Genomic DNA, 22,992 nt, shown 5'->3' on the forward strand with positions numbered 1-22,992 from the left:
TCAACCACTGATCTCATCTTATTGTTCCAATGTATAGAAACAACGATTGTTACCATCTTCCTGCCTTTGCTTAGGTGGGAGAGCAGCGCCTTAGTCAGAGCAGCTCAGCAGCTCATAGCCCAGGAGACTCAAGTCCTGCTAGGCAAAGCAAACACAGCAGACAGCTTAGGCTGGAACACAAAAATTAGAATAAAATACTCTACCAACTAATTTCCTGCATTTATTTTAAAAACTTACATACCTACTATTTATTAATTTGTAGGTAAATACGTGACCCTTTGGCAAATAGTCTATTTAATGCCTTGTGAAGTTCTACCCCTGTATCAGCATTGTAGGCAGCAATGCTACAAACATACATTTCACTTTTATGAAAAAAAGAAAATGGATGATTTTTTTTCCTTAACCATATCTCCTGTTTACTTCCAAAATCCAGGAGAAATGGATATCTACCGATATTTCCTGGGATAAGGGATTTCCATGGCCTCTGTGGAGTGCTTCTATAGTGATGGTCCTGCTGGCTTCCATACAGAACCACCCAGACTGAATTCTTGAGCATTTAGGAGGCAGCTGTGTGCAGTTGAAGTACTTAGTGTCTGCTTGGGTTGTACATACTTTCTGAAAACTGGCCCTGATCAGTGTTTGTGCTCTATGTATATTCTGGAGCTGTTGCACCTGTGCTTGCTAGGTGGATCCTCTGGCTGACCCCAGCTCTTTTGCAGAAGTTGCCTGTCTGATTGTGAGTAGTGCAGCATCTATGGTTTCCATGTGACTTGGTTTGAAAGAAAGTTCTGCTTCCATAGAACAAAATGTGTTAAGGAAAAACTGATTATTCTACGACAATGAGTTTGCATTCTTCCCACAGAGGACATGTTCTTGGGATTTATACCTGTGTGGATTTGAGTATTAAAAATTATACTGTATAGCCTGAAACAATTAACAAGTTGGCATCTATTTTAGGGAAACAGTAGTGTTTAAGCTCCTGCTCTCCTCTCTGAAGTGGTTGAAGCCTGTGGTTATTAACTATGGAAGCTAAAATGGAGAATCTTTTCCCCTCTTTATGTTTCAAAAATCAGCTTAGTTTTATTTTTTAAAATTATGTGTATGTAAGTGTTTTGATGCATGAATGCCTGTACCATGTGTGTTCAATACCCATGGAGAAAGGAGAAAGTGTCTAATCTTCTGGATCTGGGATTCTGGACAGTTAGCTACTATTTGGGTGCTGGCAAGTAAACCCAGTCTTCTGGAAGGGCAGCCAGTGCTCTTAACTGTTGATCTATTTCCTCATCAAATTTCTCTTTTCTTTGAAAATACCCACTCTTGGCTTTGTGGGATGGGAGAGCCTGAAATTACAGCTACCCAAGTCAGTCTTCCTTGCAATTTCCACATTTGAAGACAACCTGATCCCATCATCTCCTTGCACTTCTAAGACCCATTGTTCCAATTGGCTTAGTTGGGATGTTTCGTTGGTACTCAAGTCCTACTTTGCTTTCTATTGCTGTGATAAAACACCATGACCCAAAGTAACTCAGGGTGAGAGAGGGCTTATGTCATCTCATATCTTGCATTTCATCATGAAGGGGATCAGGGCAGGTACTCAGGGCTCAATCTGGATCAAGGACCTGAAGCAGAGGCCAGGAAGGAACATTGCCTACTGTCTTACTCTTCACAGACAGTTCTCCCTTCTTTTTTTTATAGAAACCTAGGACCACTTGCCCAGGAATTGCACTGTTAACAATGGGCTAGCCCCACATCTATTAAAAAAATGTCTCACAGACATGCCTGAAGGTCAATTTGAAAGCAGCATTTTATAAGTTGACATTTTCTTTTCCCATAAGACCTTGGCTTATGTCAGATTGACAAAAAGTCTAAATGGCTCATTCAGAAACAGTGCTTGTAGAGGTTTCTAGTTACTTGTTTCTTTGGAAGTGACTAGGTCCCTGTGATAGCTGAATGGTCTTCAGTGATTGGTGGCTGTATTTTTCTTGGGTTGTCTGAAAGAGGTTTAGATTCTAGTTCATCTAAAGATGGATTTGGTTTCCCAGCTTCAGCTGGTCACTTAAAGTCAGTTTTGAACCCAAATGGCATGAGGACACCTGGATGATTTGAAAATATGGATGGTTTAATGCCTGGATACATACTGTCAGTTATTTTTTGAACCCAATCAAACATTTCCATCCTAAGCTGTATATCCTGGCATTAATTACATTCTTATTTATCTGTTTTTAGAGGAGGGCGTGTGTGTACCACAGTGAGCATGTAGAGGTCATAGGCCAACTCTCAGGAGTCAGTCTTTCTCTTTTTACTCTGTGGGTCCTGAGGATCAAACTTACATCCTCAGCCTTAGTGTCAAGCACCTTTATCTGTTGAGTCATCTCATTGGCCCATATAATGAAGCTGTTTCTTTAGACACATGAATGATGTGGTCTGTTAGCTATATAGTCAATATATGGTGGTGTGATCTTAGTTCTTTTGCAAGTCCCAAAGCATATTTTTTCTCGTGTTTTCCAGTTTTATGTTCCCATGAGAGAAGCCATGTTAACTGATAAACGCTGTCCCAGGTATCTCTGATGACTGAGTCAGGAAATAGTTTGTTTCTGTCTTTCCTTAACTGATATGAGATTCTCTTTCATATATTCAAATATAAAAGAAAGATTGTCATTTTTTTCTGACCACTTTAATCATATTGGTATGATTAATTTTCTTCAAAGCCTTAACATCTCTCACACTTTTCCAAGAATAGAACTTTCACTTTATCTCCTGTCTATCCCCAGAATCATTGATTTTGCATATGGTATACTCTAGTAGTCATCCCCCATCTGTATTACAGTTTTGTCATGTAAAAAACAGTGCAGAAGTTGCTTGTCAAAATGAATTCTTTTTTTCAATATAAATTTAAACCATTTGAAAAATTTGTTTTCCCTCGTGTTGCTATACTGTGACAGTTTTGTCATTATTAAATGAGGCTCTTCCTCAAGATTATGAATATTTGCGATACATGGCAAGAAGGGATCTAGCGATGAAACACTGCTCCTATTCTTAGGGTTATTTGGCATCTGTGTCCTGTCCTAGAACTTTCTCTGTAGACCGAGCTGGCCTTGAACTCAGAGATTCATCTGCCTCTGCCTCCTGAGTGCTGGGATTAAAGTTGTGTGCCACCACCACCCAGCTAAAGCTAAATATTATTTGATTTGGTGACAAGGTCTTCCTTGTCAGGCTAGTGGCTGTCCCTTGATTTGAACCTTGATTCGAATTCTTGTGCCCATACTCTAGAGCTCAGATATTACAGGTATATATATCATTATGTTTCTCCCAGAGTACAGGTTAAAATTTTTTTTTTTTGGTTTTTCAAGACAGGGTTTCTCGGTATTGCTTTGGAGCCTGTCTTGGAACTAGCTCTGTAGTAGGCTTGCCTTGAACTCACAGAGATCCCCGCCTGCCTCTGCCTCCCAAGTGCTGGGATTAAAGACATGTGCCTGGCTCAGGTTTTAATTCTTTAAATCCAATATACATGCAATGCTTTCTTTTTTTTTAAAAAATGTGTCTGGTCTTGTTAAGCTTTGTTCTAGAAATGTCTCCAATTCATAATTCATTATTTAAAGTGTGCTTTTTTCATATATCCTTTCTTGATTCATCTCTTAAGACATTTATAAATATAAGAGTACATTTATGTCCATTTATGAAAACGCTTACTGTTTGAGTTTTATTTGAAGACTCATCATGATTAGAGTCAGGTTACACTTTTCCAGTGAGAGTTCTACCTAGAGGCAATGGTTCATAGGCAAGGGTATCATCAATATTCTCTCATAAAGCCAATTTGTATAGATTTTCAGAGTTCCTTTGACTCTCAGTGAAATTCTCCACTACTCTGTTCCTGGATCAGAAAAAACTCTTTGTTGAAAAGATATGCTCTTGAGATTTTGCAAGAACGATTTTGCTATAGAACCTGTTGTTTTTATTACGAGCTAAAATTCCTACTTTGAAATGAGCACTGAACATGAGCACTAGTTTCAAACTGCCGGAATGTCCTTAAATATGGAGCAGACTGATGAATAAGTATTTAAAACGCAAAAAGAGTCATTAGCCTCTCTGATGAAAAAGCACTGACATGGAAAGTGAAAAAGTACAGGCAGCTGGGCAGGAAGAAGTATAATTCTTAATCACTTTAAGGTCACCCTGGCATTGAGTGCAGAATATTTACTCAGGGAATAAAGAAGGTTATTCTTGTGATATGGTGTCAGATGTCCATAAGGTTCAGGTGAGGGCAAGTAACCAAGATGTGAGGAACAATGAGTTGCCTTATGCACTGCAGAGGAGCCTGCCAGTGAGTTCAGAAGGATCTTTTCTCTATGTGTCCCCCTGAAAGGCTCATATACTAAATACTTGGTCTACAGCTGTTGTCCCTGCTAGAGGTGTTTGGATCATGTGTATCTTACTTTAGCCAGTGGATCCACTAATGAACTCATAGCTACCTGGACTACTAGGTGGGGTATGTTGGAGAACGTAAGTCTAGTCGGACTTTTTTTGTCCTCACCACCAGTTCCCAAATAATTGACACAGAGTATTAATATTAATTATAAATGCTCAACCAATAGCTCAGGCTTGTTCTAACTGTAACATTTAAATTAACCCATCTTTCTTAACTATGTGTTGCCATGTGGCTTAGTACATTATCTTAACACAATATGCCCATCTTGCTTCTCTCTGCATCTGCTGGCAAATCTTCTTCCTTCCACCATTCTCCTAGTCTAGCCAACCTTCCCAATCTCTTTCTGCCCAGCTATTGGCCAGTCAGATCCTTTAGTAAACCAATGACAGCAACATATGTTCACACAGCATAAAGGAATATTCCATAAAGTAGTCACCAGGGGTGTGTCTTTCAAGGGTGTGTCCAGGGCTTTCCTTCTGCTTCCCTATGTATTTTATACCCCTTCCTCTCCAATCACCCATGATGTTTTGCCTCACTTTGGGTCCAAAGCATGGGAGCTAGCTGATCTTGGCCTGAAACCTTTGAATGTGTGAGCCAGTGTGAACCTGTCTTTTACATTGTTTTTTCTCATGCTTTTGTTCCAGTAAAAGAACACAAATTGCACAAGGAGGAAGAAATAATGGGATATTCTTAGACAGGAAAGCATGGTATAGTAACAGAAGGAGATTTTATTCCTTTGAATATTGACCACATGGGATAACATTTGTTATGTTTTCAGGATTTTTTGTTTCTTTCTTTGTTTGGAATAACCATTCACAATTCATGGGAGTAAAGCTGTCCATGGTGACATAAACCTCTAATTTCAGCACTTGGAAGACAGAGGCAGGAGGACAGCAATGAGTTTGAGGTCAGCTACATAGTCTCAAAGTAAATAGCATAATTAAGACTCAGTAAAAACAGTAAATGGATAAAAAAAACTGTGAGGTGGATGATGATGGATTGAGGAATGAATGACAGTAGACTAATTGGAAGCAATTTTCTTTAACTCTTAAGGTTCCACTGTAGAGCAATCTTTTGCTTGAGACAGGACTTTCTTGACTCTCAAACAGTAGATTAAGACCTGGAGCTTTGGGGAGGAAGTACTTTGAAATTTCACTGAAAAACTGCTTTAAAGTTTACTAGGAGCTTTTTCATTCTCCTGGAAGGGCATGCTCCTTTTCAGTAAGTTTGTATAACCAGATTTCTGCTGATTGTGTAATCCTTGAAACTAAGTGTATACTTTACCGCTTACATTAACTACAACACATATTTGAGTGTTTATACACCAATGGCCAAATTTTCCAACTTTAATATTATCTTCTTTGTGGCCAGTAATTGAATTAAATCTTAACACCTGTATTCAGAGTCAGCATCAGATACAACAGTTTTTGGGAGAATGCATTAGATTCTTCCCACTTTACATATCAAGTGTAGATCCTGGGCCTCCCATTCTATTGATGTTGGGACTATAAATATATACTATGTTTATAAGGTCTCTATGTTAATACCTTCTGTAGACCATATGAATAGTTACTAATTTATCAGACAGTAGTAAATCACTTCTGTAGCTAAACACCATCAAATCTTTCCTCAGTTAACTCACTTTGTTGACTTCCTGCTTGCTTTCCCTTTGTCTATTTAATGTCATAAAATACACTCTGAGCTTCTACTTCCAAGATATTATCCATATCCTGTTGGATCATCATTATCATTCTGGGTAGACATATGCTATCTCATGAATACTTTAGATAATGCTCTCCATCTTTCTCTCTGGTCTGTGCTTAATCTTTAAATTTAAATGAATCTTGTTTCATCACTCATTCATCTAGTTAATCATTACTTCAGTCACACATTCATCAAGTGCAAACTTAGTTTTGTTACTCTTTTAGGACCTGTGAAAAAGTTTTAGCAAATCAACCTTTATCTTCTCTCTTAGACCTTAGTTACACATGGACACAAAACTGTCACTATGCTGTTAATAACCAGGTAAAATATGCTCCATCTCACTGTGATTAGGAAATAAAATCACCATGACACAAATTGCTTAGAACTGTAGGAGTGGACATAATCAAATTGAGATAACATTCACTGTTTATAGAGAAGATAAACCATCAAGCAGATAATGAAGTAGATAAGCACATATAAGCTAAAAATAAGTACTACCATAAAGCCTATTGAAACCTAGGGTGACTTTGCTTAGGAAGTCATTGAAACTCATTTGGAGAGGTGATGTTTAAACTGAAATTGAAGAGTAGTAATGTGTGACAAAAGTTATAAGTAGTAACAAATATTATGTGTACATTAGATCTGGATGTGGTGTTTGGTACCCATACTCAGATTCTAGCCTGTTACATAACCCAGGTCCTTTGAGATGAACACAGAATTAGCTCTGACTTTGTACTGAGACTACATCTTCCTTTTTCTCTTATCCTCATAGGAATCTTTCCATCTTTACATTTTTTTGTTATTAATTCTAATGCCACATTAGCCTGTACCTTTTTAATCCTTATTTTTTTTTTTAAAAACATATCCACATGTCCTTACCCATTACAGTCCAGGACAGCTTTTGTGTGGTATTTGGCCAGACTTCAGGCATCTTTCAAAGAAGAGCAGAAGCCACAATTGGTAAAATGGTTTGAATTAGGCAATTGTGGAGAAATCATGAGCTATTAATAAGTGTATACTGCATCTTCCACCTCACTTCTTACCATGGAATATGTTGCTCCTGATTATCAAATTGAAAATAATCAAATATAACATCTGTTGTTCACAGATTATTATTTTTTATTTAATTTATTATTTTACATGTCTATCCCAGTTCCCTCTCCCTCCCTTCCTCCCTCCCTTTTACCCTCTCTGCCTCCTCACATGCACCCTGACCACCCTCCCCTCCTTTCCCCACCCCAATTCCACATGTAGGGCAATGCCATCCAGGTGGGGTCATGTAGATCTGACAGGTCATTTGAAGTAGGGACTAGGACTTCTCTCTTGTCTCTAGGTTAAGGCAGTATCTCTCCATGGGGGATGTGTTTGCAAGGTCCTTTTGTGCACCAGGGATACCTCCTGGTTCCACTGTCTGAGGTCCCTTAGACTGCTCAGTCCTTCTGGCTGAGACCCATATTCGGGGGGCCGAGTCAGCCCCATGCTGGCTTCCCAGCTATCAGTCTGGGGGCCTGTTAGCTCCTCCTTGTTCAGGTCAGGTCTCTATGTGTTCCAAGGATAGCTAAAATAACCCTGTACAATAAAAGAACTTCAGGAGGCATCACCATTCCTGACTTTAAGCTCGACTACAGAGCTATAGTTCTGAAAACAGCCTAGTATTGGCACAAAAATACACAGGTAGACCAATGGAATCCAATTGAAAATCCTGATATTAACCCACATACCTATGAACATCTGATTTTCACAGATTATTTTTTTTAATGTGCTTTCACTGAGAGGCTTTTGTAAAGAGAAGGATACTTTTAATACAACAAAATGGCAGCCCAAACAATGGGAAAAGATTTTCAAAACTCCACATCTCACAGAGAGCTAATTTCCAAAATATATAAAGAACTCACGAAACTAGACATCAACAAACTAAATAGTCCACTTAAAAATAGGGTACAGATCTAAACAGAGGACTCTCAAATGGCTGAAAAGCTTTTCAACATCCTTAGCCATCAGGGAAATGTCAATCAAAACAACTCTAAGATTCTATTTCTCTTCTGCCAGAATGGCTAAGATCAGAAACTTCAAGTGTCATCTCATGCTGACAAGGGTATAGAACAAGGGGAACATTCCTACATTGTTGGTGGAAGTGCAAACTTGTATTGATTCCTTTTGAAATCAATATGGTGATTTCTCAGAAATTTGGGAATACATCTACCTCAAGACCCAGCTATTCCACTCCTGGGCATATACCGAAATGATACTCCATCCTACTACAAGGACACATGCTCAACTATGTTCACAGTAGCTTTATTTGTCCCTCAACTAAAGAATAGTTAAAGAAAATGTACATTTACACAATGGAGTATTAGGTGTTAAAAAAAACAACATAATGAAATTTGCAGGCAAATGGAAATAACTAGAGAAAAAATTATCCTGAGTGAGGAAACCCAGACCCAGAAAGACAAACATGCTATACATTCACTTACAAGTGTATATTAGCTGTACAGTAAAGGACAATCATACTACAATCCACAGACCTAGAGAAACTAAGTAGCAAGGAGACCTCAAGTGGGGACATGTGAATCTCTTTGGAACAGAAATAGAATAGATTTTGTGAGTGGCCTGGGGGCAGGTAGGGATGGGAACAGGAGAGATTGGATGGGGGAGATGGATAGAGTACATGGAGAGACAACTGGAGCTGAGGGACATTTGGGGACTGAGGTAGAATCTTGGTGCAATGGAAACTCCTAATGGAAAACCATTATGATGACTCTAGCTAAGACTCCTAGTAAGGGAGGGGAATACACAATGTGAATCAACCATCTTCTGTAACCAGGCAATAATTCCAGTGAAGGGATTGAAACACTAACCCATCTTCAAAACCTTCAACCCCCAATTTGTCCTGCCTAAAAGATGTGCTGTTGTAAAGGTGGTGGAGAAACTGTGGGAGTGGCCATCCAATGAACAGTCCAGCTTGAGACTCATGCCAGGAGAGCTGGCCTGCTCTCACACTGCCTAGAGGGCCAGGAACCAGAGGTTGGCTTGCCCAGAGACCTAGAATAGAACCAAATATGACCCAGAGGAAAAGTCAATAAAATGATTCCTAATGATATTCTCCCATACTCATAGACAGGAGCCTAGCATAATGGTCATCAGAAAGGCTTTATCCAGAAACTCATGGAAACAGATTCAGAGACCCATAGCAAAACAATAGGGGAATCCTGCAGAAGAGGAGGAGGAAGGATTGTTGTTTTGGTATTTTGTTTACATTCTATAATATGAAAAACAAGAAAGACCTAGAGACAGTTATTGGAGTTTAAGCTCTGAGCTAAAAATCAGTGAAGCAAAGCAGCCAAACCACTAGCTCTCACCTCTACCTCAGGCTGAAAGGGCTGATCCTGATTCCATGAGCCCTCACCAAGCCTCAGACTGCTGCCTCTCCTCAGTGTGGCTGAAACTGACTACTGAAGACTCTGATCCTACCTTTTATATCTCTCTAGTGCTGGGATTATAGGCATGAGCTCTGTTACTCTTTTAGAATGATTCAATCTCATGTAGCCCTGGGTAGCCTTGACTAACAGAGAGATCCATCTGCCTTTGCTTCTGACTCCTGGGATAAAGTGTGCTTTAACTGCCTGGCATCTATGGCTAACTAGTATGCTGCTTTGCTATTTTGATCTCTAGTGGCTTTAATAAATCATGAACAATATGCCATCACAGTATTCTGACAAATAAAGCTTGCCTGGGGATCAGAGGGCAGAGCTAGCCACTAGTTAACCATAGAGGTCTGGAAGTCTATACAGGAGAGGAAACAGGAAGTGACAACATGGGATGTAGACAGGTTCTTGGCCCTTTTGGTCTGAGAATTTGGAGAGGTAAGAAGTGACTGGTTGTTCTTTGCTTCTTTGATCTTTCAGCTTTTACACCAATATCTGGGCTGTTATTGATCAGACTAAATAGCATCATATCTCATCTGGAGTCCAACTTTTGGGGCATGAATTCACAAAAAGGCCACTTGCTTGTGGCTTTGCGGTCACCAGTACATACCTGAGATGCTTGTGGGGGCTCCAGCCAGAGTCACTGCCTTGCCAGCTAGGTTTTCCTTTCTTCCCCTCCCTGTAGCAAACACCACAGGCACTTGGGATCCAAACTCTGCTAAAGTTAGCCTCTCAGCACTTGAAGCTCTGCCTTTAGGCAGCTCCCACTGCATGTGCCTCTTCCCCACCATCCCGTGTGTGTTTTTCAGACAGCAGGCTCCTTCTCCCAATGGGTTCTGAGTTTCAAGTGGATCCCCTGGGTAGATTCTGCCAAACTGGGTAGATTCCCTAAAAACCCACTTGGGCTTCTACTGATCTACACAGCAGCAGTCTGCCTCACATTTCACTGTCTTCATCGTCATCATCAGCAGATTTGGTGAGACAATTTGGAATTCTTGAAGGGGGGAATTAATTGAGAGAGAGGAGAGAGGAGAGAAGAGAGAGAGAGAGGGAGAGAGTTTCCCATGTTAAAAATTTGAAAACAGTATTATGATGGATTGAGTTAGATCTCTGTATGATTACACAGTGGATGGTTTAAAAATGGAACATTTAAATGAGGGGATAGTTAATGTAGATGGGATTAATGCAATGTCTATTATAAGCATTATTGGTTTGATCATTCTTGTTTTATTCCTGAAAAAGTTGGTTGATATTCAATATCAAAATGCAAGTCTTACAAAAAATTGTTAAAATGGATTATAAAGATATTCAGAGTGAGGCACTGGTGAAGCGTGCCTTCAATCCCAGTGCTCAGGATGCAGAGGCAGGCTGATCTCCATGAGTTAGAGGTCAGCCTGGTCTACAGAGCTAGTTCCAGGACATGCTCCAAAGCAATACAGAGAAACCCTGTCTCAAAAAAACCAAACCAAATATATATATATTCAGACTCAGACAGAGGAGTTTAAAGGAGACCCAATCTTGGCACCATACATAGTATAAGGTTAGAGAGGGACAGCCCAAAGTTTTCAAAACCAACCTTAATTTATCCAGTCACTTTACTGGAACAACTACCAAATGACAGATTTTCCCAAAGCTATGGAAGAGCTGACTAGACTCCTGTGGAGATGTTAGATTTGAGGAGATTTAAGGAAGTGATGGTCTCATATAGTATGAATTCATCTCTTTTGAAGCAAATGTTAAATTCATGGTTAACTAGTAACAGAATTATTGCACAATAAACAGACTTGGTTACAGCAGTATTGGAACCTGGTCCTCAATTGCAGTGGAGAACCTGGTGGAAAGATGAGGCTAGGACCATTGAACAATGAAGAAAGTCTAGAGGTATTGAGATCTCCCAAGACCAACTTCGTGGAGAGAGAAGTTATGCTGATATACAAAGACAGTCTCGATATGCTGACCTTGGCTCTATGCTTTGAATGCTTGGGACAGAGTTAAAGAAGTCAGAAAGAGAGCTGAGTCATTTACTAAAAGTATACAGATCCCAAAAGAAACCCCCAGTGATTTTATTTTATTTTATTTCTTTTACAAAGATTTACTTGAGCAGTAAATATATTTATACCAAATTCAGAAGCTAAACAAATAATAATTGAATCTCTGGCTTGTGAAAATGATAATTCACAATACAAAAGGGTAATTAGTCCTTTAAAGTCAAGATTAACACCCATAGAGGAATGGATATGAGATTGAGTGAATATTGAACCATGATGATGCTTGGATAGGAGAGGTGATTTCCAGAGGCTTGAAGAGAAATCAAAATGTCAGATTGCAGATGGAAGTTTCTGTCCTTCCCAGTCCAGTGGCTGTTTAGTCTCAAATAAACACACAGAGGCTTATCTTAATTTTAAACTGTTTGGCATATAGCTCAGGATTCTTACAGGCTAGCTCTCTCTTAATTATTAACCCAGTTCTATTAATCATGTATCTACATGGGGTCTAGGCTTACTGGTGATATTCAGGCCTCTTTCTTCCTTGGCAGCTATATGGTGTCTCTCTGGTTAACTCATTCTCTCTGTTCCTCTTGCAAGCATTCTACTAGTCTGGTAGCCCTGCCTATCCTTCCTGCCTAGCTACTCCTGTCTGTCCATTGGCTGAAATTGCTTTATTCATCCACCAATAAGAAACATATATTCACCGACAGCGACACAAGATGGCAGCCACCACAGGCTCAAGAGTAAAAGTCCCTCGAAATTTCCGACTGTTGGAAGAGCTGGAAGAAGGCCAGAAAGGAGTAGGCGATGGCACAGTTAGCTGGGGTCTAGAGGATGACGAAGACATGACACGAGATGGACAGGGATGATAATTGGGCCTCCAAGAACAATTTATAAAGACCGAATATACAGCCTTAAAATAGAACCTGGACCTAAATATCCAGAAGCACCCCCATTTGTAAGATTTGTAGCAAAAGTCAATATGAGCGGAGCGAGTAGTTCACATGGAGTGGTGGATCCAAGGGTACCGGCAGTGCTGGCAAAGTGGCGGAATTCCCACAGCATCAAAGTCATCCTACAGGAGCTTTGGCGCCTGATGATGTCAAAATAGAACATGAAGTTGCCACAGCAGCCAGAAGGACAGTGTTACAGCAATTAGTCCCCAAGGCTCCGGCCTCCCCTCCCCAACCCAACATAAGTCTTCATTTTCCACAGTAGTGAATTTTCTAGATTCATCTTGTAGACCCCAAAGTACTGGAGAGGAAACTCTATACTCGGATTTCAGAGACACTGTTCTAATACTAATTTCTTGTCCATTTGAAATACCTGAGTTGTGCTGTGTAATATCTGTCGGGTGTAACTGCTGGCTGCCTGGTTGAACTTCTGGGATCAAGAAGGTGTGTTGAAATCGGTTTCCTTTGGAGGCGGTGGGCACAGCTAACGCAACTGCGAACAGACACGTCACACAATCACCTGCTGCTGACACATGGCCTGGGTCTGCCTTTGCCCGCCCCGCCTTCCTGCCATAGCTGTGTGGTGGCCCTTAGAATAGATGGGAAGGCTTCAGGTAGCAGTCATGGGACTCCTGCTGGGCTTGGAGGTGCTTTGGCTTCACCCCTGCTTTCTTAAGTCTTAAATGATGCCCCATCCAAGCCATTGCCCCCCTCTTTCCACTCTCCCACTCCCGCCCTTGGCCAAAGCTTAGATTGTAACCCTCTCCTCCCTCTGAAATTGGCCGTGGGTGAGGAATGCAGGGCTTCCCATCTCCCCACCTTTATCAAGGGGTGCTGCTCTCCCCCTCCTCAACTCCCTTGTTGTCCATCACCACCCCACACTTGCTGTGGCTAGAAGCTGTGAGATGAGGTTGGAAAAGCCTGGCCTCCCTCTAGCTCTTGGCCACACGTTCACTTGCCACCAGCCTGGGAAGGGGGTACCGGGTCCTGGGCCCTTCTGCCACCATCAGCCAATGCACTTTGAGCTCAGGTCTCGAGGTGAACAGAGCAGTCAGTCTCCGGCAACAAACCTGCCAGCGCTCAGGGTCCTTGGTGGTTGGGCCTAGAGAAAGGCCATGCGTAGAGTCCTCAGCATGCGGGGGTACTGAGTCGGTTCCTTTTCTCATAATCGCTTTGCTTTTACGCACTGAAGTGGTTTGGACGGGGCTCCCTGGCCACCCACCAGGTCTGACATGGAACCTGACAGCTGGAACAAAAGGCCCCTGACCCTGTGGACTCAGGTTTCAGTGTTGCTGCTCCTCAGACCCTCATCAGGGACCTGGAGGAGCTCTGTGTCCCAAGTTTTCAGATCTTTTTAGATCGTGGGCCTGGCCTTCTGGCTTGTTGCCATGTTCCTCACTCTGTTCTGTTCAGAACCACTAATTGTTGAAATGCGGATGCATACCAAAATAAAGGCAATTTGTTGTGTTGCAAGGGTTTTTGGGTTTGGGTATTTTGTGGGGGGGGGCATTAAGCATATGTGAACCCAGCTGTTGAAGCAGCAAAACTATCAGGTCTGAAAAGTGGCCGATGTGGCCCTTGATCTTTCTGGGGCAGACTATAGCTGTCCGGGCTAGGTATCGTGTAAGTCAAGTTTAACAGTGTTCCTTCCGTAAGCAGTGTGCTGTCAGTCATTGCCTGATTTTACTATAATCAAGTGCGCACTGACAAAACAAAACAAAAAACCATGTATTCACAACATATAGAAGGACATCCCCCATCAATTTTGGTAACAAGGCTACCTAAAAAGCAATTGTAGTCAGGGAATGCCTAGAAACAACTTTTTTTCCCCTAAGAATAATCCAAACAGAATGTCCCTCCCTTATGGAGTATGCAGTAGGTGTGGCAAAGGCTGACATTGGACCAATGAATGCAGATCAACAAGGGACAGACAAGGTTACCCTTTACCATTGGGAAATACCTTGGAAGCATCTCATAAGTCCCTGAATCAAATTTGGTTCAGTCATTCCCTGTCATCATGGGGGAACCTTCTCCCCAGAGCAATAAAGAACCTATGCCTATTGTAATAAATCATACTGTCCTGGATGATAGAATAGCTTTAGAAGATGAAACAAAAATTTAAGAAAGAAACATAAAGCAAATACTATAAAGATTATATTAAAAAAAGAGAGACCTGTTGATTGGAAGAGGTGATAGTTCATCAGTGTAACCATTCAATTTAAACGAACTTATAATACTAATAATTGCTTTTCATTTGATCACATATAACTTGACAAAAGGGCAACTCTCCAAAGTTAGGTTTGGGTTAGGATTTTGTTTTTGTCTTTCCAGGAGAATGAAAGCATCCAGCTAAGGAATATGAAGACTGCTAGACTACTAGACAAATGAGACATCTGAAGAAAAAGGACGAATTATCCAGAGCCAACGTCCCAAGAAAAAGTAAACTGGCTTATTGTTATATCATATTTGCAACAGGATAAAATTTCATAAATCTTCCCAAATGTTTGCTTCTGTGAGTCTCAACAGACGTATAATGCAAATGGTCCTTTTGTGGTCCCAGTCTAATTAAAAATTAAAGCTAGCTTTGGAGTTGGAGTATAGCTTTCTCCTTTTCTAAACCCAAGGATGCTTGTTAAATGGAAAGTCCAAAATCTCTGTCTCATGTCAGAAGAGTCACCTGACAGGGCATAGAAGAAAAACCAAAATTAGGAACTATTCTATCACCACTAATCTTTAAAAACTTTTCTTTTTGTTTGATAATTTTTAAAATTATTTTTCTTATTTTACATATTGATCCCAGTTCCCTCTCCCTCCCATCCTCCCATGCCCCCCGAAACCCCCTCATATCGCATTCCCCACCCACTCCACAGGGAAGGTGAAGCCTTCCAGGAGGGATCATCAAAATCTGTTAAGTCATTTGGAGTAGGGCCTAGGCCCTCCCTTCTGTCTCTAGGTTAAGGAAGTATCTCTCCATTAGGAATGTGCTCCCAAGGTCCTTTTGTGCACCAGGGATACATCCTGGTTCCACTGTCAGAGGTCTTGTAGACTGCCCAGGCTTTCTAACTGAGACCCATGTTCAGGGGGTCTGGGACAATTCAATGCTGGTTTCCCTTTAAATTTGATACAATCTTGTTTGACATGTCAATCCAAGTTCCCTCACCCTCCTGCCCTCCCCTGTCCCCTCCAGCAACCCCCATTCCATCCCCTTTCTGCTCCCCAGGGAGGGTGAGGCCTTCCATGGGGACTCTTCAAAGTCTGACATATCATTGGGATCAGGGCCTAGGCTCTCCCACATGTGTCTAGGCTAAGAAAGTATCCCTCTATGTGGAATGAGATCCCAAAGTCCATTCATACACTAGGATACTAGGGTGTCTGCCTCTGATTCCATCAGCTACTAGATGAAGGCTCTAGAATGGCATATAAGGTAGTCATCAATTTCATTATCAGAGAAGGAAAATTAAGGTAGCTTCTCCACTATTGCTTAGATTGTTAGATGAGGCCATCCTTATAGATCTCTAGAAATTTCCCTAGTGCCAGATTTCTCTTAAAACTTATAATGGCTCCCTCTATTATGGTATCTCTTTTCTTGCTCTCCTCTTTTCTTGCTCTGACTCAATCTTCCTGCTCCCTTATGTCCACCTCTCCCCTCCTCTTCCTCCTAATTTGCTCTCCCCTCCCCCCACACTCCCAATTTGCTTCAGAGATCTTTTCCCTTTCCCTTTCTCCAGGGGATTATGTATGTCTCTCTTAGGGTCCTCCTTGCTTCCTAGCTTTTCTGGCGGTGTGGATTGTAGGCTGGTAATCCTTTGCTCTGTGTCTAAAAACCATGTATGAGTGATTACATACCATGTTCCTCTTTTTGTGACTAGGTTACTTCAATCAGGATGGTTTATTCAAGTTACATCCATTTGCCTGGGAATTTCAAGATTCCATTGTTTCTTTCCTCTAAGTTATACTCCATTGTGTAAATGTACCACATTTTCTCCATCCACTCTTTAGTTGAGAGGCATCTAGGTTGCTTCCAGGTTCTTGCTATTACAAATAATGCTATGAACATAGTCAACAGATGTACTTGTTTTATGAATGTGCATCTTTTGAGAATATACCTAAGGATGGAATTCCTGGATCTTGTGGTAGACTGATTCCCATTTTCCTGAGGAACTTAATACTGATTTCCAAAGTGGCTGTACAGGTTTGCACTACCAACAGCAGTGAAGGAGTGTTTCCCTTTCTGTACATCCTTTCCAGTTCCCCCACCAACCCTGATCCCATCCCCTTTCTGCACACTAGGGAGCAAACTTAGGAAGGAATTTTATTTGTGGGTTGCTAGACTTTTCTATCTGGGGGGGGGTATACAAATGTTTTCCTGTTGGCAACTTTGCCTTTACTATATCTTGAAAATTCCTCTCTGAAAATCTCTCTTGCTGTGTTTCATAGTTTCATAATTAGCTCTGTATCTCTCCCCAATTCTCTATTCAGAAGTGTCTCCCTAATTAGAACTACATAGTTGTTTTGCCCTCTCCTCCTCTCTCTGCCCTGCCTTTGATGGTATCTTTCTTTCTTCCTCTGCATCATCACTACAGTCTGCTGCCTCTGTCTTCTGCCTCCCCACATTGCTGCTCCTCTGTTGCCCCTGCCTCCTTGCTCTCTCTCTGCCTCACTGCTTTCTCCTCTGGCTCTCTTCTCTGCCTCTGCCTCTCCTATGCTGTATCTTTTTCATATCCTAACTCTAGACAATGATAGGTTGTTTTATAGGGCCTTATCCAACCTCAAAACACAAGTTAAGTCACATAATTTTTCTCAGGCTGGGGATGTGACAATGACCTATGCACATATCCCTAAGTTGGTGAGAGTTCCCAGACAGAAAATGACATTGGAAATCAAGACTTAACAATAACAATAAGCTAGACCTGAGACTTGGACTAGGTGCAGACTAATGTTTTAAACTCAGGCTTTGAATCAGCAAAAACAATACCTGGGGAAATGATCTTATGTATGTATCTCTAGGGGCAACCAGATACTGTCTCCAGGGGCAACCACTCTGCTTTGAATTTGTTCCGAAATCAAAAGTTATCTTGTCTGTGTGAAAGGCTGGCTTTGTGACTGAGAATTATTACTTTTGTTCATTAATATTATACAACTTAAGCAGAAAATAGTATTCTGGTCATCCACAGTTTTATGTGTGCCTAAAGTATAACACACACCACCAAAGGGCTCTGGAAAGAACCCCACTGTAAAAGGGGGTTCTTAATTGGTCTAAATAATAAAAACCTGGAGTCAGATATAGAAGAAAATGCCAAGAGCTTAGAGAGAAGAAGGAGTAAGCCACAGCCACACCTTATCTCCTTAGCATCTCAGCAGACAAAAGAGTGAGTTCCTATTTCTTCTAGCTCATAGCCTCTCTCCTCCTAGCCATCTCACTTCCTGTCTGTCTGTACAGGCCTCTAGACCCCTATGATTAGCTAGTGGCAAGCTTCATTGTCTGATCTTCAGAGAGGCTTTATTTGTACAAGTAAGATATCATCATACCCCACAACTATTCGTATTGGAGAGCCATAGCAGGGGTACCTGAGAAATTTACAAATCCACAGTTTTACCAAGTATGGGTTTCTGGTAATGCCTGGTGAGTTGGCTTTGCCAAGTAGGACTTTCCAGCAACATTTAGTGTGTTGATTTGTTAAATGGTTGTAATTGCTATACAGTCCCATGGCCTTCTGCAAGATAGACAGGTGGTCTTCACATACTTCAGAGATCTATAGAATATATCATTTAAGATGTTTTATTAACATAAGTGTTTTTTTTATGACAATGAGACATGTCTGCACCTGGCAGCACCAACCTACTTTAAAGAAGATAATGGACATTGAAGAAACGTCATATGGAGTTTGCCCTCTTTGTGGTAAAAATTAGCCACTGGATAAGAAACTGTCCCAACCATGATTGCTGACAGCATGCTGTCCAAATTGGACAAGCAGGACACAAAGGAAAGTAATTGCCAAACTTTGCCAAGAAAAGATAGGACAGCCCTTCAGCATATCCTGCTTCACAGTAAAGTCTGTCAGATATTCTAGGCCTGTAGATTGAAAATAGATGCCCCAAGGTTGCAGAGAAACCTTGGGTGACTGTCCAGGCAGACAGCCATTTCTGTCATTTCTCATATTTTTTTGAACTTCCTGCTTTTTCAGTAATATCATATCCTTCTAAGGTCTCTGATGGTGCTGGACTAGATATTCATAGTTTTCCTTTTTACTAAATTCAGAAAAGAAACTCACTAAAGCAGTGTAAAGTCTATAGGGTTGAGAGGCAAAAAAAAATAGGTGTGGGTTGGTAATGCAAATTAGGATAGAAGGTAAATTTTGTACAACACTTTAGACTCAACAAGATAGGATAGATAACGGAGTATTTTTTCTTAATCTGTCAAATACTAATGGACAAGACATTCTTGATATACTTATTGCCTGTATATATTGTATATAGTTTTGTACTTATTGTATATAGTTTTTTATTTATATTTATTTTTATTTATAACCTTCTCTTTTTATTTAGACAAAAGGGGAAGATGTGATATTTTGTTTATGTTCTGACAAATAAAGCTTGCCTGGAGACCAGAGGGTGGAGCTAGCCAATAGTTAACCGTAGAGGTCTGGAGATCTGTACAGAAAGAAGACAGAACATTACAACATGGAGTATAGACAGGATCTTGGCCCTTTTGGTCTGAAGATTCAGAGAGGTGGGAAGTGACTGTGGCTGCTCCTTTGCTTGTCAGATCTTTAAACTTTTAACCCAATATCTGAGTCTTGGTTGTTATAGATAAGACTAATTAAGATCACACTTCAGATTATAAGAGCCAGAAGGGACAAGGATCCCATGAGAAACTCACAGAATCAACTAACCTGGGCCCATAGTGATCCTGCATGGGTCTGACTGATGCTCTTTGCATAATATATATATATATATATATATATATATATATATATATTAGTGTAGCTTGGTACTCTTGTGGGTCTCTAACAGTGGAAGCAGGGGCTGTCTCTGACTCTTGCCTGGTTTTGGAACCTTTTCCTCCTACTGGGTAAAAAAAAAAAAAAAAAAAAAAAAAAAAAAGAAAAAAGAACACACACACACACACACACACACACACACAATTCCCTACAAGATTATGTCCGAGCAGGGTCACCCTTGGGAGAGGGGGTGAGAAGATGCAGCACCAACCCAACGTCTCACAGCAAGTCAGTGAGTAGCAGAACATGCTGAAGACTTGTTTAGAAAGAAAGTTAGACCTGCTTTATATCCCCTCCCAAGTCCTATTGGCCCAGACAGCAGACTCTGCTATGTTTTCCTTTTCTCAGTGGTGTCTTGGGTCAGGTGTCTCTCCCTCAGCCATCTCTGGCCATAGAGGCAGGCTTGGCTAAGGAAGGAAGTGACTGCTGCACATGCTCATGTAGGCTGGTCTGGGAACCTGAGGCTTGGGTAAGCTGGCAGCAGTTTCTCCTACATAATCTTGTAGGGAATTATATGTATGTGTGTGTGTGTGTTCTTTTTTTCTTTTTCTTTTTCTTTCTTTCTTTCTTTCTTTTTTTTTTTACAAAATAGTAATTATTTATATTTTCAAAAAGAAAAAAAAATTAACATTTGGAAGTCTGCCCTTTGGAAGAGGGGCTATTCAGAAGTGACAGGATTTGCTCCTACGCAGGCGACAAGTCAGGTACAAACAGCCAGGCAATCTGGGCTGGGATTTTTTTTCACATAGCAATAATAATAAAATTTCTTTTTCTCTTCTTTTTGTTTTATGTATTTTTTGGATTTGTTTCTTCTTTAAAAAAAAAGGGAGGGGGAAGGGAAGAAAAAATAAAATCAGAGGGGAAAAAAAAAAAAAACCACTTTCCACGATATTTAAAAACAGAACTATAGTTCTTATCAAGACAGTATAAATTCTGGATGAATTATTTTTCCCAGTTTTCAACACCAATAAAGATTTTTGAAAAGCCACTACCATCAAAACACGCATCTTGCAGATCAAATAACTCTTTCCTCCTTTGCCTTCGCGTGTTACTTTTCATAAGAGGATGAGAGGATGGGCTCTGTTCTTGCAAACAGTAAGTGCGAACGGGAGAGCTCTTCTGATACTTGTATGGTAGTGAGGAGTTTTCACAAATATCCAAGGTTTAGCACAGTTGGAAGGACTAAAATATGCTTCTTTCAACATAAATACTCCTGGAATCCACAAACTGATTTTTGAAAAAAATTCTTTCTTCTTTCCTTTTACCTTCTCTTAAAACTAAATGCCTCTTTTTTTCCCTTTTGCTCCAGGCACCTGATGATTTGTTCTGCTAAGTCAGATGCAGGGAGGTTTCTCCGAAGTAGCACTGCTGGGACGGGCTTGGGCCAGCGTCTAAACTGAATCCCACTATCAAACTTGGTCAGGTCAAAGGGAATACGGTGACACGGCAACAGGGTTTTCATTAGATTGAGTAGCCCCGAGTCCTGTGTCCTTCCCCCTAACCCCCCGGTTCCCCTAAGTTATTTAGTGCTGTTTTAAAGTCTGGGTCATGGTGCAGTCTTTCCCCTGACACAGAGTAAAAGCTCCACAGATTGTGCTGTCTACCTGGTAGTCAGTGGCAGCAACAGTGGCTGCTGCTTCAGGAAAATAAATGGAGTCTCTCAATTGGCAGGACCTTAGGACTGCTTCAGGCGTTTGCGTGGGGGCCCCAGGAAAGGGCACTGTGCTGAAGCCAGAGAGCGGAATGCTTCAGCCACCAAGTGGGGATGTGACACCACCACGGACTTCCACCCAGAGGTCTCCAAGACATCCAAAGCATGATAGTTGATGAAATCCACTGCCTGAGTTTTCAGTTGATCTGGGCTGTGGAGGTCAGCCAGGATGAGAATTTCTGCAGCATTTTCCACGGAAAGGTTACTGCAGAGGGCATCCTCGCACATGACCTTCAAACGCTCCAGGGCGTACTTGTCAGCAGCTGCCAGCAAATCATCAGTCATTTTGTCAAGGTTTGGCGCCTTCCCTGTGTAAATGAAGCACATCATTTCCTTAAAAACTTCAGGCTCCACATCGTTAATCTCAACCCGATTCTTTTTGCTCTCTTCCATTTCGTGTTCAAACATGGCACTGAAAACTGGAGACTGAGCTGCTAGGATAGCCTGGAATTCTTGGCCAGCCACATACAGGCAGCAGTCTGTGAATCGGGAATTCTCCCACAACCCTCCTAACTCCTCTGCCAGCCGGCATTCAAGAACCTTTACCATGTTCATGGTATTCTGTCCAGAAATACTGACAGTATCTTGTACTACACTCACCTCGCAGAAGAGGGTGAGCTTGTCATCAGGGAGACCTGATGACCTCATCCAAGAGAAAAATCTCTACGAATGAATTTTTTGAATCCCCAGTCTTTGCCTTGCACAAACCTATAAGCTCGCTGACTCTCCATAGCTTTGGTTTCTTCTCCCTTGGCATTCAGGATGGAGAACTTGAACTTTGCCCGACCTTCACTCTTTGGACAGCTGACCAATAACAAAGTGACAGGCAATCTTTGCTTTTATTTTTTTTATCTAGCCCTTTTGGGTTTACTTGCAAACACCATTTCAGTTTATCATTGGCTCCTGATGAAAAAGTTGAAGTTTTTATCACTTCACCCATTTCCTTCCGGCAAAATTAAAGATATTGATGGTCCACATGTAGGAGATTTTCAATACTTTGATCTGTGTATAGCATCAGCTCTCAGCCACGGGACCACTCGACATTTCTGCCTGAGGTGAAGGACTTGGAACCCTTGACATCGCCAGTTTGAAGGTTAAACTGGGTTTACAAAGTCAGGGGTCAAAGATTTCTGGTTTTTCTTCATCCTGAGAACAGTTGCTGATCCCTGTCCCCCTGTGCTGGCCTCATACTGCCAGCAACATCCGGGACCTGCGGGACCGCCAATACATAAATACACACTCTCTGAGCACGCACACACATACAAACACACACATACAAACATACAAACACACACACACACACACACACACACACACACACACACTGGCCTGGGCATCCTCGTGTGTGTATTCTTATTTTACATATCAATCCCAGTCCCTCGCTCTCTCTCCCTCCCATGCCTTCCGGCCACCCCTCCTATCCCATCCACCACTACACTCCACAGGGAGGGTGATGCCTTCCAGGAGAGATCATCAAAATCTGTCAAGTCATTTGGAGTAGGGACTAGGCCCTCCCTCCTGCCTCTAGCCTAAGAGAGTATCCCTCCATGGGGAATGTGCCCCCAAAGTAATTTTGTGCACCAGGGATACATCCTGGTTCCACTGTCAGAGGACCCTTAGACTGCCCAGGCCTTCTAACTGAGACCCATGTTCAGGAGGTCTGAGTCTGTCCAATACAGCTTTCCCAGCTATCAGTCTGGGGGTCCATAAGTTCTTCCTTGTTCAGGTCAGCTGTTTCTGTGAGTTTCTGTAGCCTGGTCTTGACCCCTTTTCTTATCACTCCT

General features: G+C 41.4%; 2 pseudogenes; one reads left to right on the forward strand and one right to left on the reverse strand.

The window, feature by feature from the left end:
• The first annotated feature begins 12,262 nt into the window (after positions 1–12,262).
• LOC127225597 (ubiquitin-conjugating enzyme E2 variant 1-like) lies at positions 12,263–12,802 on the forward strand (annotated as a pseudogene).
• An 8,209-nt stretch (positions 12,803–21,011) lies between these two features.
• On the reverse strand, positions 21,012–22,356 carry LOC127226180 (speckle-type POZ protein-like; annotated as a pseudogene).
• Positions 22,357–22,992: the final 636 nt, after the last annotated feature.

This window comes from Phodopus roborovskii, unplaced genomic scaffold (assembly GCF_943737965.1).
Source record: "Phodopus roborovskii unplaced genomic scaffold, PHOROB, whole genome shotgun sequence".
NCBI lineage: Eukaryota > Metazoa > Chordata > Mammalia > Rodentia > Cricetidae > Phodopus > Phodopus roborovskii.